The sequence below is a fragment of the Sarcophilus harrisii genome, chromosome 3, assembly GCF_902635505.1.
Source record: "Sarcophilus harrisii chromosome 3, mSarHar1.11, whole genome shotgun sequence".
NCBI classification, from domain to species: domain Eukaryota; kingdom Metazoa; phylum Chordata; class Mammalia; order Dasyuromorphia; family Dasyuridae; genus Sarcophilus; species Sarcophilus harrisii.
Window position 1 is genome coordinate 216,750,398 of NC_045428.1, and position 15,585 is coordinate 216,765,982.

The window sequence follows — 15,585 nt, forward strand, 5'->3', positions numbered from 1 at the left end:
AATGTGAATACATTTTATACCTAAAAAGTTTTTTTTTTTAAATTTGAGAGTTATGATTATGTACACACAAAAGATTACTAGTACTAGTGTAGTTAAATTCTAATTTTTTGTCTTTTTTTCCTTTGCACTATCTTCTATTCCTTGGTTGATTGTGAATTTCCCTACAACATATAACAGAAAGGAATGATATTTAGATATTCCTTTTTTATATTAGAGCCTAGATATTTTCCCAGATTTTGTCTTACAAAGTGTACATGATGATACTCTTAACTACCTTAGTAGCTATCAACTGAACAGGTTTTTTTTTTAAGTTATTCTGATGCAAGAGAGTCTTTACCTATTGATTTATATTCTTAGGTGGCTTTAAGGATGTATATCTGTGTTTGTTCTTCAAGTCTTGGACATCCAGCCCCTTCCCAGCATTAACTTTTTTAAAAAAATTCTTTCCCTTTTTTAGCTACAACCACAGGATTTTTGAGGATCACTTTCAGAAAGAGTTGGCTGAGTAGTAATTAATGAGGGCACTTTGGATTGCTTTTTTATTATTATAGCTTTTTATTGACAACACATATTTACGGGTAATTTTTCAACATTGACCCTTGTAAACACTTCTGTTCCAACTTTTCCCCTCTTTCCCTCCATCCCCTCCCCTAGTTGGAAGGCAGTCCCATACATGTTAAACATGTTAAAATATATGTTAAATACAATATATATATCCATATTTATACCGTTATCTTGTTGCATAAGAAAAAAACAGATTTAGAAAGGTAAAAATAACCTGGGAAGAAAAAACAAAAATGCAAGCAAACAACAACAGAAACAGTTTAAATGCTATGTTGTGGTCCACGCTCATTTCCCAGTGTTCTTTTGCTGGTATAGCTGGTTTTGTTCATCACTGATCAATTAGAACATAATTGGATCCTCTCATTGCCGAAGATAGCCACTTTCATCAGAACTGATCATCATATAGTATTGTTGAAGTGTATAAAGATTTCCTGGTTTTGCTCATTTCACTAAGTATCAGTTCATGTAAGTTTCTCCAAATCTCTCTGAATTCATCCAGCTGGTCATTTCTTACAGAAAATAATATTCCATAACATTCATATACCATAATTTATTCAGGCATTCTCCAATTGATGGGCATCTGTTCAATTAGCAGTTTACTACGAAAAGGGCTGCCACAAACATTTTTGCACATGTGGGTCCATGTCCGTTCTTTAATATCTCTTTGGGATATAAGCCCAATAGTAACGCTTCTGGATCAAACTGCGCAGTTGGATAACTTTTTGAGTATCGTTCCAAATTGTTAGCCACAATGGTTGGATCCATTTGGTAAAAATGCTTTTTTTCCCCCAAATCTTTCAAATTCTCACCAATCTTATAATTTTTGAAACGTTAGACACTTTTTCAATCTTTATAATTTATTAACTATACTCCTTTGGAATCCCTGAAATTTTGCTTCTCCACCTCTCCCTTTCAGGAAATAGCCCTTTCCAGGTGTTTCTCCTACCTAATTGTATTCTTCTCACTTCTCAATAGTGAATGAGTTTCCATCTCTTACTGAATGAGATTGAGTATCCTGCAGCCAGCTTCTCTCTGTAGTATTCATTCTCTGTTCCCTCTTTCCTGCTGATTTACTCAACTCTCGGTAGAAAAAATATTTCACTCTGCAGAAGACTACTTTTTGGAAAAATCCAAGGAAATTATATCTCTATGACTTCTCTGGCCTTTACTCTTTTTTTTCATAAGAATAATGTTTCCAATCCTGGTTCAGAGTAGTATTGTCACTTACTTCAAAAATATCAAAAATAGCATGTGTTTCTGAAATTAAACGTTTTTATTCATAGGTTTAAAAAATAGGTGCTTTTTCTCCTAATGTGTCTCCTCCCTCACAGGGGTACTCCCACACATTTTAGAAGAAAAAATCACTTAAAAACTTAAAATAAAGAAAAAAGTAAAAGGAATCCATTATCCAAACAATCAATACATTGAGAAAAGTCTTCATAATATTGCTATTTCCTCAAATGGTACTCATCTTCTGCAAAGGAATGAGGAGAGGGACACCCTTCTGGCATCTTCTCTTTGCATCATTCTTTTCTTGAAAGTTTGCTAAATTATCCAAGTTGAGTTGCACAGATTTAAGAAAAATTCCTGGTAAAGGGTCAAAAGGATTTCTTTGCTATTTTGTCAATCTGAACTAAAGTCTTCAAGTACCCTACATACTTTGCCACCAATGATGTTTTCTTGATCGGACTGCACTCTTTCTCTTTTTTCAAAATCCATATTGCACTTGAAGTAGAAAGGTTCTGCTTTGGAAACGTATGAGGCAACATTTGTCTACATAAAAGCTTCTTGCAGGAAATTTTTTAAAGCCATCCAAACCAAAAAAAGAGTCACTTGGGCTTATTAAATTCATCAATTTGGTTATTTTCCGTAGAAATGTAATTCATGTTTCTTTCAAAAATTCTTCTTTTCTACAGAACGAAAATGTAGAGGATGAAGAGGGAAAACCCAGAGAAGAAAGATGGTTGAGTGTCAAAACATCTGCAAATGCAGAGAAGGAAGTGGTAAGCGCAAGGATCTCTCGGAACCATTCTAACAAGGTAAACCTTCCCAAAAAGAAAAAATGTCAACAAAAAGGAAAATATTATTTAGATTTTTAAATTATTACTTATTCTTTGCAAGTGATGTTACAAAATAGGTATGTCCTTTTGTTTTTAACATCTGTTGCTTAAAGTCATTGTCCATGAGAACTCAACTCCTATTGATGGAATCAGCATCTTTAGCTTTCTCAAGAGCCCATAATTGGTAGGAGACACATGGTGCCAAATTCTTTCCAACCATTTCACTTAAAGAGAGAGCAATCTCATTCAGTCATTACTCTGCTACTTTGTTTACTATGGTGACATCCAAAAAAGAAGTGAAAACTTGAGAGCTGGATATCACCTTAGAAATCAACCATTCCAATTCCTAGCATCAAGGTATCCTAGCATCCAAGTACCTGCTTTTCTTGGCATGCATTCCCATATGGATTCAACTCCTTTCATAGCTAAGGCCCCATAGGTTATTAAGGATTCATTTTGAAATTTTCATTGGAGATAGAAAGGGTAGTTGATAATGATCAAGATAGTTCAGATTGTAAAACGTTTTTGTTTCTGAAAGTAGAAAAAGATCTTTCTGTATAGTTTTGATGCAATTGAGGGATTTTTCTTGGTAGAAACAGGGAGATAAGGCATTTAAGTGAGAGAAAGGCCATGGGTGGAGGCACAGAGCTGGACCTGGATAGTTGATTTACTAAAATGAATGAATTGAATTGAATTGAAATGGCCACATAGCAAAAAATTAAGCTTCCTGAATTCAAGGGAGGCAAGATGAGAAGGGCATGAAAATTGAATCATTAATTAGCATTAAACATCCATGAATGTTAATACCAGTAAGTAGATGAATTAAACAAAAATATTAAGGAGTCAAACCCAATAATCATGTGAGACTGGAATTATGATCTTGCTTTCTTGGATGTGATATCTTCGGACAAGTCATGTTGGTTCGTGGCATCATGGCTTTCCTCCTTCATGAGTTCACTAGCCATCTATTTCATGATGTTTTCCTGAAATTTTTAGTCCCTTGAATTATTTGAATTGAAAACAACATGGCTCCTTTGGAAAGTATTAACATCTTTTCCAATTGAGGTTTTCTGGTCATTCTTCTAGATTTCTGAAACAGTACTGATACATGAGAAATTGTTTTATGACCACTAAGACCTAGGCAATCTTCTGTTTATGAATTGGTCATAAATCTTCTTTTTTTTTTTAGGAAAATGAACAGTAGTTTTTGGCTTGCCAAAGGCTGTCCCAACAGATATTTCCAGCCTGACTAGCCATGTTGCTAATTTGGCATACCTAATACTTTGTTTATTCTCTTTCACTGGCTTTTCCCAAGGATCCCCTTCCACTGTCACATTGTCCTATCCACCCCTTGTTCTTCCCTTAGAATGACAGAAATCTCCTTTCCCCTGCAAATCTTTTCTTCCAGGAAAATTTCTACCTCTCCAGGATAGCTCCCTGACATATCCTACACGTTGGAAGTTATATTCTAATGTTCATTTCTATTTATAAAGTTATGCAAATCGAAATTGATCAAAATGTTTTCTTGTAATTGTTTTTCTCCCATCCATTTTCTGATGTTTTCTCTATTCCTGAAAAGGGAGAGGTATCATGTCTATGAAGTTATCTGAAGTTCACAGCAGGGTCAGAGGCAATTTGCATACAAATAGATCTCCACCAAATGAAATATTAGGGTGATCCCTTGAGAAACAGATAGTAGAGATGGACTGTATATACTGTAGACTCAAACATCTAACTCCTAAAATGAGTAGAAAAAATAAATTTGAATTGGACAAAGAAGAAACAAATATTTGTTTTCAAAAATTTATAGGGAGAAGTGGAAAAAACAACAATAAAAAAGGAAGAAAATGATGCAAATAAATGGAATTTAAAACAAGAACCAGACATATTAGAAAATGAAGACTATGTAAATTCTGGTAAGATTAAATGATCCTTTTAGCTCTTATGGAGACTGAGGAATAGTTGGGTTATTTTACAGAAACTTTAAGGTTATGAATCAGAGACATCATTGGGACTGATAGGACAGAGACATTTGAACTGATGACAGGCTAAATTGAGAATTGTCAGTTAAGCAGTTTGTATCTAACAATGAGATAGATATATATTCATTAACAATTTAGATGCCAAGTTGTTCACAATAGAAGAGCTGATAAGACAAGTATGAAGGGAATTTTTTTTTGTTTTTTTTTTTTGCATTCATGGCTTCAGATCTCAGAGTGATTTTCAAACTAACACATAAAGGCCTTCCTTAAGGAAGTGTATGGATTATGCTTGTTTGTTCTCTTTTTCTCTGAGGGTGGATAACATCATCCTTCTGAATTTTTTTCCATGTGTTTTCCATGTTTAGATATCAATACCATATTCTCTATTATAAAGGTAGTATCCCTTTGCCTAACAAATGGACGAATAAAAATCTGAAAATAATATGCTTTGATGCATAATAACTCTCCATAGTTCTCTCTCTGGATATGATGGCATTTTCCATGCCAAGTCTGTTATAATTGCCTTGAATTAATTCATTTTGAGAAGAAATAATTCCATCACTGTTAAAGTCACCAAATGTTACTGTTTACAATGTTTTCTTAATTCTGCCCATTTCACATAAATCCCGCCAGTCTTTTCTGAAATCAGACTACTCATTATTTCTTATACAACAATAATAGGCCATTAAATTTATATACCATGTCTTATTCAATCACTCCCCAACTGATGGGCATCCATTCAATTTCTACTTAATTGCCAAAAGACAAAAAGGGCTGCTACAAACATTTTTGCTCATGTGGGTTCTTTCTCCTCATTTATGATCTCTTTAGGATATAGACCTAGTAATGACACTGCAGGATCAAAGGATTTGTACAGTTTAGCAACTTCAGTTTAGCAAGACTTCCTCATCATTTTAAAATAGATTCATTTTCACTTTTACTTTGAGATCAGGATCTCCACTCCTACTTTTTTTTTTAACTTCATCTGAAGCATAACAGCTTTTACTTTTATTCTGAGAGTGTATCTCTGCTTCAAAAATGTTTCTCCTAAATGACATATTGTAGAATTCTGGGTTTTAATATACACTGCTATCTACTTTTTTTGTAGAGTTCATCCCATTCATATTTACTGTTAAGATTATTAACTCTTTCTTTCCCTTCATCCTATTTTCCCCTTTTATGATTCTTTCTCTCCTTTCACCTTTTACTTTTATCAGCCCCTCTTCTTTTTTGCATTTTGCATCCCAATCCAATGAGATTAAGCTGCAAATGCTGCTGCTTCCCTATTACTGGAGGGACCTGCTAGTATCTGCTGGAGATCTAATTCTGACCAGCAGAATAGCTCACTTGATGTGAGAGGATGATAATGACAAAGGGAGATTTGAGAGGTAGTTGCATTCTCTGACCTCTTGCCTCATCCTTTATCAGTGGTGTATATGCCCACAACCCATGAAAAATGTTAAAAGGGAGTCAGCTTGCAGTTCAATCCACAGAGCAGCAAAATTTGGTTTGACTTGTTAGCCCCACTCGTATGACTTTTATTATAATGATCTGTTTTGAATTATCCATGTGGTGGTGTAGGAGTTAAGAGTGCTAATATGACACAGTCAATACCTACTGTGTTAAGTCTAAGGTTAATGGGAGACAAAGAAAAGATAGTCGCCTCTGATTCAGTTTGGGAAAAAAGCTTTCTCTCGTCATGCTGCAATACTGTTGCCCTCTGGAGATTTGAAAAAGGAATAACTATGGAATAAATAACTGATGACGTTAGGGCATATAAAAACAGTTTAAGGACCTAGGGAGGAAAGAGTTTAAAGAATAAATTTGACATTTAGAAAACAATTCTCAGTGGGCAACTGTAAAACTAGGCATGATCTAAAAATAAAGGCAGGCATGTGTTACAAAATAGAGTAAACTTTTGTTTTTGTTCAGAGCAACCATAAACTCTCATTTACAAGAGGGCTAAATTCATTTCATTCCCAATTCAAGAGCAACATCTGCATCAGGAAAGGCTGATTTACAATTCCTTCAAGTGTGTTAGGATTCATAGCTGTGGGGGCTTTCAGAAAACTGACCAACTCCTTCACACTTAGGCATGGTCTGATCCAGTTCTCCATATATTTGAGAAATGGGCCTTTTTTTAAGATCCCCTGATTGCAAAACAAACCTACGTTTTTTCTTCTAACATCGATTGCATTGGGTTAGATTGTGCAAAATTTTTGTAATTGATATATCCAAAAGTATAAATTTAAATTTCATAGTGCTTTCTTTTTTCTTTCTTGGTTATAAATTCTGCCTTTTTGCATAGGCTAGACCAATAACTCTTCCTTGCTCCCGTAATTTGTTTATGATATCTCCTTTAATGAATCTACCTATCCAATTTGTTCCTGATGTTGCTGTAAAGTTTGACATGGTGGTTCATACCTACTCTCTGCCATAGTTTTTTTTTTTTATTTTCCCAGGAGTTTTTGCCTAATGCTGAATTCTCCTCTGGAAAACTTAGATATTTGGGTTTATTAAACATTATTTATTCTATATAAACTATATAAACACTATAATCAAAAATTATTCCTGTTAATTATTGACCTAATCTATTCCAATTATCTGTGAATTTGTTTCTTAGACATTACTAGATTGTTTTCATTATTACTCTTGAAAATATAATATGAAATGTGGTATAGCTAGGCCATCTGATTTCACATTTTTTTCATTGATATTGAATTTATTGAAATTCATATGGAAAGAGAAGAACATAGTCTTATTGAGCCAAACATCACACTAATGGCGTCTTGTAATGAAAACATCATTGAAATTATTGAATTTGAATAGAATTATTGAAATTATATTCCTATTGGAAATATGTTTTTCCAGATGAGCTTTGTTATTAATTTTTCTTGCTGCATAAAATAAAATTTTGGTATTGAACAAGGAAATCTATTAAGTTTGAACTGTCATTTTCATTCAATGAGTTCATCATACAACTGAGCAAGAAAAATTTTGTAAGTCTTTAGATCTGGCTTTGATATTTATTTTGTAATTGTGTTATTTATTGTTTCTGCATTTGCCTTAAGAAGTAGAATCTTCTGTATTTTATAATTTTTATAGTTATTTTATTTTTTTTCTTTTTTTGTTTAGATTTTAATAGTATTTTGTTATTTTAAATACATGTAAGCAATGTTTCTAACATTCATTTTGGGTAAGCCTTTGTGTTCAACATTTTTTCTTCCTTACTTCCTGACCTCCTTCCTCCCTCTCTAAGATAGGAAGCAATCTGATATAGGTTAAATATATGCAATCCTTTTAAGCATATTTCAATGCTTATCATGGCGTACAAGAAAAGTCAGACCAATGGGAAGAAAATCATGAGAAAGAAATGCAAACAAAGAAAAAAATGTTCAATTCACATTCAGTCTCCATGGTCTCTCTCTGAATGTGGATTGTATTTTCCATCTCAAGTATGTCAGAATTTCCTTGGATCACCATATTGTTTAGAAGAGCTAGGTCTATCTCAGTTGATCATCACTTAATCTTACTGTTGCTATGTACAATGTTTTCCTGGTTCTTCTCTCTTGACTCAGCATCATTACATGCATGTTTTTCCTAAAATCGGCCTGTTCATCATTTCTTATAGGAAAATTATGTTCTTTTACTTCTATGTATGACAACTTAAGAGAGCCATTCCCTAAATTAATTAAATGTACTCATTTCCCAACTCTTGTCCAACACAAATAGAGCTGTCACAAACATGTTTGTCCATGGAGGTCCTTTTCCTTATTTTATTATCTCTTTGAGATTCAGTAGCACTGTGCTATATTAAAGGGGTATTTAAGCTGTATGACCATAGTTCCCAATTGCTCTCCAAAATGGTTGATCCCAACTCCATTAACAATGGGATTCCCCTCCAACATTTGTTGATCACTGTCTTTTCCTGTCATTTTAGCCAATCAAATAGTTAGGAGATGATACCTTGAGTGTTTTATTTGCATTTCACTAATCATTTGTGATTTGGAGCATTTTTCATATGACTACAAATATTTTTAAATTTTTTATTGCAGAATTATATCTGCATTTCCTTTGATCATGTATAAAGGATGACTTGTGTTCTTATAAATTTGACTCAGTTTTCTATATATTTTAGAAATTAATCCTTTTTCAGAAACACTGACTGTAAAATTGTTTCATAGCTTTCTGCCTCCCTTCCAAACTTTTCTGCATTGTTTTTTTTCCTGTGCAAAATCTTTTTTCTTGGTTTAATGTATTTAAAACAATCCATTTTGCATTTCAGTTTATATTTCATGTGTTTTGTATATTTCATTTTCTTTTCTTATAATTTCTGTATAGTCTTCAATAATCGTTTTCGCAAGACTTTTGTTCCTTAATTTTTTCTCTCTCCCTATTACCTCCACCACTTAGAGAGCAAACAATCTGATATAGGTTAACATAAAAACTTTTGAAACATATTTCCATATTTTTTCATATAGCACAGGGTCAAAAACAAAGAAAATGAAAACAACAAAAAACGAAAAAGTGAAAATCCTATTTTTTGATCCAACCTAGTACCATTAGGCTCTCTTCCTGGGTATTTTTCCATTATTTCCCTTGATGTTTGTGGAAATTTGTTTCTTTGAAATGAATTTAGTTATTATTTTTCTGTGTAAAATATTTTATGTAGTGTATTGCTGACAATCTATTATTCTTATTTTGAAGACTAATTGTTTATCATGTTATTGGACCATTATCTACAAGAGAAGAACTAGAAGATATCAAGGACAAAAGTTTTAATCAGTTATGGTTTAATCAGTTATGGATAATAAGTTTATATCAACTTAATCATTAGAGGTTATAACTAAAAAAATTAATTGCTTTTAATTTCTTCATCTTGAAATTATTCATACCTTCTCTGCCTATACATTTTTTACTTTACCACAGATCTGAAATCCCTTGTTCTACTAATTTCCTTATATGATCACCCTTTATGTCTAAAGCAAGAAGCCATTTGAGTTTTGTTGGACTTTTTCTGGATGTAGTGACATTTTTATTGTAGTTTATTTTCTTGATTTAATTGTTCTCTTCTGACCTTTGTTGCCGATAAATATATGTGTGTGTGTGTGTGTGTGTGTATATATACATACATACACACACACACACACACACACACGTGTGAATGGGAAGTTGTATTTATGTAGGTGTATATATTTGTAATGTAATGTGTGTGTGTGTGTGTGTGTGTGTGTACTTTTCATGGTGATATATGTCAGTTCATTTTATATTCTGCAGTTTGGTTAAAGCTATTGATTCAAAGAGATTTTTTGTTGTTTCCCTAGGAAATCTCTAAATATACTATCATATCATCTGCCAAAATGATAGTTTTATTTCCTCATTTGCAAGTAAAAACATTTTGATAGGTTTTACTTTGTAATATAATTTTACAATTGATATGGTTAGGCCATTATCTAGGTTTTTTTCTCCAGGTTTTTTCTCCACTAATTTTCTCTTAATCTTGACCTTTTTTTCCCCTTTGAGATGAATTCCATTGTCATTTTTTCCTAGCTCTGTCAGATAGAATTTTTTTGGGGGTAGTTTAATTATTATGTAATACATTGATATACTAGTTTGGGCAGAATTCTCATTGTTATTATATTGGATCAGCCTTCCCATGAGCAGCTGATACATTTTTCCGTTTTTTATATCTCACTTTATTTGTATGAATAGTGTTTTTGTAGTCTTTTATGGTCTTTACTTGGCAGTTTGACTCTAAATATCTTATATTCTTTACAGTTATTTTCTCTTTCACTCTCTTACTATTGGGTTTTGTTCATAATATAAATAAATGCAGAGTCAAGATAATAAAGGCAGGATGGTACCAAGCTTTTCACCAAAACTCTCCAAGTATATTTGTGCATTCAATTTATAGAATTGAAAACAAAATAGCTTCTTTGGGAAATGTTAACATCATCTGCAATTCAGGCTGTCCAGTGATTCTCCCAGATTTCACAAAAAGTACTGACATATCAGAAATTGTTCTATAACCATTAGCATTTTCTTCCAGGGAACAAGATGGACAGTTAATGAAACAGGTGAATTCCATTTATTCCAAATGAAAAAGCCAGAGCTAAACAAAAATTTTGACCTCCAAATATAGGACTCAAGAGAAGCATAAAAGACAAAAAGAACTCTTGAGAACTGTATTTCTGTTATGAGCATACATAGAGCAAGTTATAATATGCTAAAAAAGGGAAGTAGAAGTGGAAAAGGGATTGTATAAGAAAAAGGGAAAAGGGGAGATAAAAAAGGGGAAATTACATCCTACAAAGAGGCAAAGGAAAGCTATCATATCTGAAGGAATTAAAGGATGGGGGAGGAACATTGTGTGAATCTTAACTCTCATCAAATTTGGCTCAAAGAGAAAATATGAGACATATTTTGTTTACAGAGAAACTAATCTCACCTCATTAAAAAGTGGGACAGGAAAAGGGAAAAGGAAAAGAATGGGCTAAATAGAAGGGAATACAGAAAAAATAAGGAAAAAAGTATAAGCAAGGGGGAAGAACTCAAAGGCAGTGGGAGGGATTCTAAGAGGAGAGCTACAGGAGGCAAGTAAAATTTGGAAGTTTAATACTGGGGAGGAGGGTAAAGGGGGGGAAGGAAAGGAAAAGTATAATTTGGGGATAATAAGATGGCAGTTTTTGGTAGTTTTAACCATAAATGTGAATGGGGTGAACTCTCCCATAAAGCGGAGGCAGATAGTAGACTGAATCAAAAGGCAGAATCCTACAATATGATGTTTACAGGAAACACATTTAAAGCAGGGTGATGCATACAGAGTAAAAGTAAAAGGCTGGAGCAGTCTATTATGCTTCAGGTGAAGTAAAAAAAGCAGGGGTAGCCATCCTTATCTCAGATCAAGCAAAAACAAAAATTGACCTAATTAAAAGAGATAATTAAGGAAACTATATCTTGCTAAAGGGTAGCATAGGCAATGAACCAATATCAATACTAAACATATATGCACCAAGTGGTATAGCATCTACATTCCTAAATGAAAAGTTACAAGAGAGTATGAGGAATAGTCCACAAAATTAATAAGTAAAAGAGGTAAATAGAATATTAGAAAAGTTAGGTATGATAGATCTTTGGAGAAAACTAAATGGATACAGAAAGGAGTACACTTTCTTCTCAGCAGTTCATGGAACCTATACAAAAACTGACCAAATATTAGGGCATAAAGACCTCAAAATTAAATGCACAAAGGCAGAAATAATAAATGCATTCTTTTCAGATAACAATGCAATAAAAACTGCATTCAATAAAAAGCTAGGGGACAATAGACCAAAAAGTACCTGGAAACTAAATAAATTCATCCTAAAGAATGAATGGGTGAAACAGCAAATCATAGATAAAATAATTTCACCCAAGAGAATGACAACAATGAAACATCATACCAAAAATTTTGAGATGCAGCCAAAGCAATAACAAGGGGAAATTTTACATCTCTAGAGGCTTGCTTGAGTGAAATAAAGAGAAGATCAATGAATTTGGCTTGCAACTTAAAAAGCTAGAAAAAGAGCAAATTAAAAACCCCCAATCAAATACTCAACTTTAAATTCTAAAATTAAAACGTGAAATTAATAAAATGGAAAGTAAAAAAAAATTATTCAATTAATAAATAGAACAAAGAGTTTGTTTTTGAAAAAAAACAAAATATATAAACCTTTGGTAAACTTAATTAGAAAAAGGAAAGAGGAAAATCAAATTGTTAGTCTTAAAAATGAAAGGGGAGAACTTTCTACCAATGAAGAGGAAATTGGAGCAATAATTAGGAGTTATTTTGACTAATTTTATGACAATAAATTTGATAACCTTACGTGAAATGGATGACTACCTACAAAAATATAGGTCTGCCCAGATTAACAGAGGAGGGAGCAAATTGCTTAAATAGTCCCATTTTAGAAAAAAGAAATAGAATAAGATATTAATCAACTCCCTAAGAAAAAATCCCCAGAACCAGATGGATTTACATGTGAATTCTACCAAACATTCAAAGAACAATTAACTCCAATGTTATATAGACTATTTGAAAAAAATAGGGAATGAAGGTCTCCTACCAATTTCCTTTTATGACACAGATATGGTACTGATACCTAAACTAGGTAGGTTGAAACAAAGAGAGAAAATTATAATCCAATCTCCCTAATGAATATTGATGCAAAAATCTTAAATAAAATATTAGCAAAAAGATTACAGAAAATCATCCCCAGGATAATACATCACATCCAAGTAGGATTTATACCAGGAATGCAGGGCTGGTTCAATATTAGGAAAACTATTAGCGTAATTGACTATATCAATAACCAAATTAACCAAAACCATATGATCATCTCAATAGATGTAGAAAAAGCATTTGATAAAATCCAACATCCATTCTTGTTAAAAAACACTTGAGAGTATAGGAATAAATGGACTTTAACTTAAAATAGTCAATAGCATCTAGATAAAACCATCAGTAAGCATCTCATGTAATGGGGATAAACTGGAACCATTCCAATAAGATCAGGAGTGAAACAAGGTTGCCCACTTTCACCATTACCATTCAATATTATATTAGAAATGCTAGCTTTGGCAATAAGAATTAAGAGATTAAAGGAATTAGAGTAGGTAATGAGGAAACCAAACTATCATTCTTTGCAGACGATATGATGCTATATTTAGAGAACTTCAGAGATTCTCCTAAAAAGCTATTATAAATAATCCACATCTTTAGCAAAGTTGCAGGATACAAAATAAACCCACATAAGTCATCAGCATTCTTATCTATCACCAACAAATCCCAAACAGTTAGAGATACAAAGAGAAATTTCATTTAAAGTAACTGCTGATAGTATAAAACATTTGAGAATCTATCTGCCAAGGGAAAGTCAGGAACTATATGAGAAAAAAATACAAAACACTTTCCACACAATTAAGGACAGATCTAACCAATTGGGAAAATATTAAAATAGGAAGTGCTATTGGATAGGTTGAGCGAATATATTAAAGATGACAATCCTACCTAAATTAATCTATTAGTGCTATACGAATCAGATTCCCAAAAAACTATTTTAATGACCTAGAAAAAATAGCAACAAAATTCATCTGGAAGAACAAAAGGTCAAGACTTTCAAGGGAACTAATGAAAAAAGAATCAAATGAAGGTGGCCTAGCTGTATCAGATCTAAAGCTATATTATAAAGCAGCAGTCACCAAAACCATTTGGTATTGGCTAAGAAATAGACTAGTTAGGTTAGGTTCAGACAAAATAGTCCATAACTTTAATAATCTAGTGTTTGATAAACCCAAAGACCCCAGCTTTTGGCATAAGAATTCACGGTTGGACAAAAACTGCTGGGAAAATTGGAAATTAGTATGGCAGAAACTAGGCATTGACCCACACTTAACACTGTACACCAAGATAAGGTCAAAATGGGTTCATGATCCAAGCATAAAGAATAAGATTATAAATAAATTAGAAGACCATAGGACAGTTTACCTCTCAAAACGGTGCAGGAGGAAATAATTTGTGACCAAAGAAGAACTTGAGATCATTATCGAACACAAAATAGAAAATTTTCATTATATCAAATTAAAAAGCTTTGGACAAATAAAACTAATGCATACAAGATTAGAAGAGAAGAAATGACTTTATGTCTTGAAAACCTTATTTCCAAAAATATATAAACAATTGATCTGAATGAAACCAGCCACCAATTTTGATAAAACACATGAAGAGACAATTCTCAGAAGAAGAAATAGAAACTATTTCTAGCCATATGAAAAGATGCTCCAAGTATTAATCAGAGAAATGCAAATTGTCATCTCTGAGATCCCAACTTCTGTGATTATTGAGGACTACATTAGTGGAATTAGAATGCATTTAGCTATCATTCTGGAAAGCAATTTGGAATTATGCTCAAAAAGTTATCAAATTGTACATTTCCTTTGATCCAGCAGTGTTACTACTGGGCCTATATCCCAAAGTGATTTTAAAGAAGGGAAAGGGGCCTGTATGTGCAAAAATGTTTGTGGCAGCCCTCTTTGTAGTGACTGGAAACTGGAAAGTGAATGGATGCCCATCAAATGGAGAATCACTGAATAAGTTGTGGTATATGAATGTTATGGAATATTATTGTTCTGTAAGAAATGACCATCAGGATGATTTCAGAAAGGTCTGGAGAGACTTACATGAACTGATGCTGAGTGAAAAGATCAGGACCAGGAGTTCATCATATACTTCAACAACAATATTATATGATGATCAATTCTAATGGATGTGGCCCTCTTCAACAATGAGATGAACCAAATCAGTTCCATTTTGTGAATAATGAAGAGAACTAGCTACACCCAGCAAAAGCATTACGGGAAATGAGTGTTAACCACAACGTACCATTTCCACTCACTCTGTTTTTGTCTACTTGCATTTTTGATTTCTTTCTCAGGTTATTTTTTGCCTTATTTCTAACTAATTTTTCTTGTGCAGCAAAACAACTATGTAGATATGTATACATCTATTGTATTTAACATATACTTTAATATATTTAACATGTAATGCTCTACCTGCCATCTAGGGGAAGGGGGTAGAGCAAGGAGGGAAAAGTTGGAACAGAAGTGATGGCAAGGGTCAATGCTGAAAAATAACCCATGCATACATCTTGTAAATAAAAAGTTATAAGAAAAAGAATAATTCCAACATCTCCATGTTTGTTCCCTGAAATATCCCACTAAGGGGAGGTCATATTCTCATGTTTATTTTGATTTGTAAAGATATTTTATTCTACAGAAATTCTATTCAATTCTAAAGTAATTAAATGTTTTCTTTTAATTGTTTTCTTCCCTTCCACTTCCTGATAGGGTTCTATGTTCCTGAAAGAGAGAGTTGCCATGTCTTTCAAGTTCTCTCAAGCTCATAAAAGCTAGAGAGACAATTTGAATGTAAATCGATCTTT

At 32.9% G+C, this 15,585-nt stretch overlaps 1 long non-coding RNA gene across 1 annotated transcript; it reads left to right on the forward strand.

Annotated features, from left to right (window-relative positions):
* Nucleotides 1-2,455: 2,455 nt before the first annotated feature.
* Nucleotides 2,456-4,538, forward strand: LOC116422316. The gene is made up of 2 exons (XR_004232908.1): nt 2,456-2,603; nt 4,435-4,538. It is a non-coding gene; the product is annotated as an uncharacterized LOC116422316 (long non-coding RNA).
* Nucleotides 4,539-15,585: the final 11,047 nt, after the last annotated feature.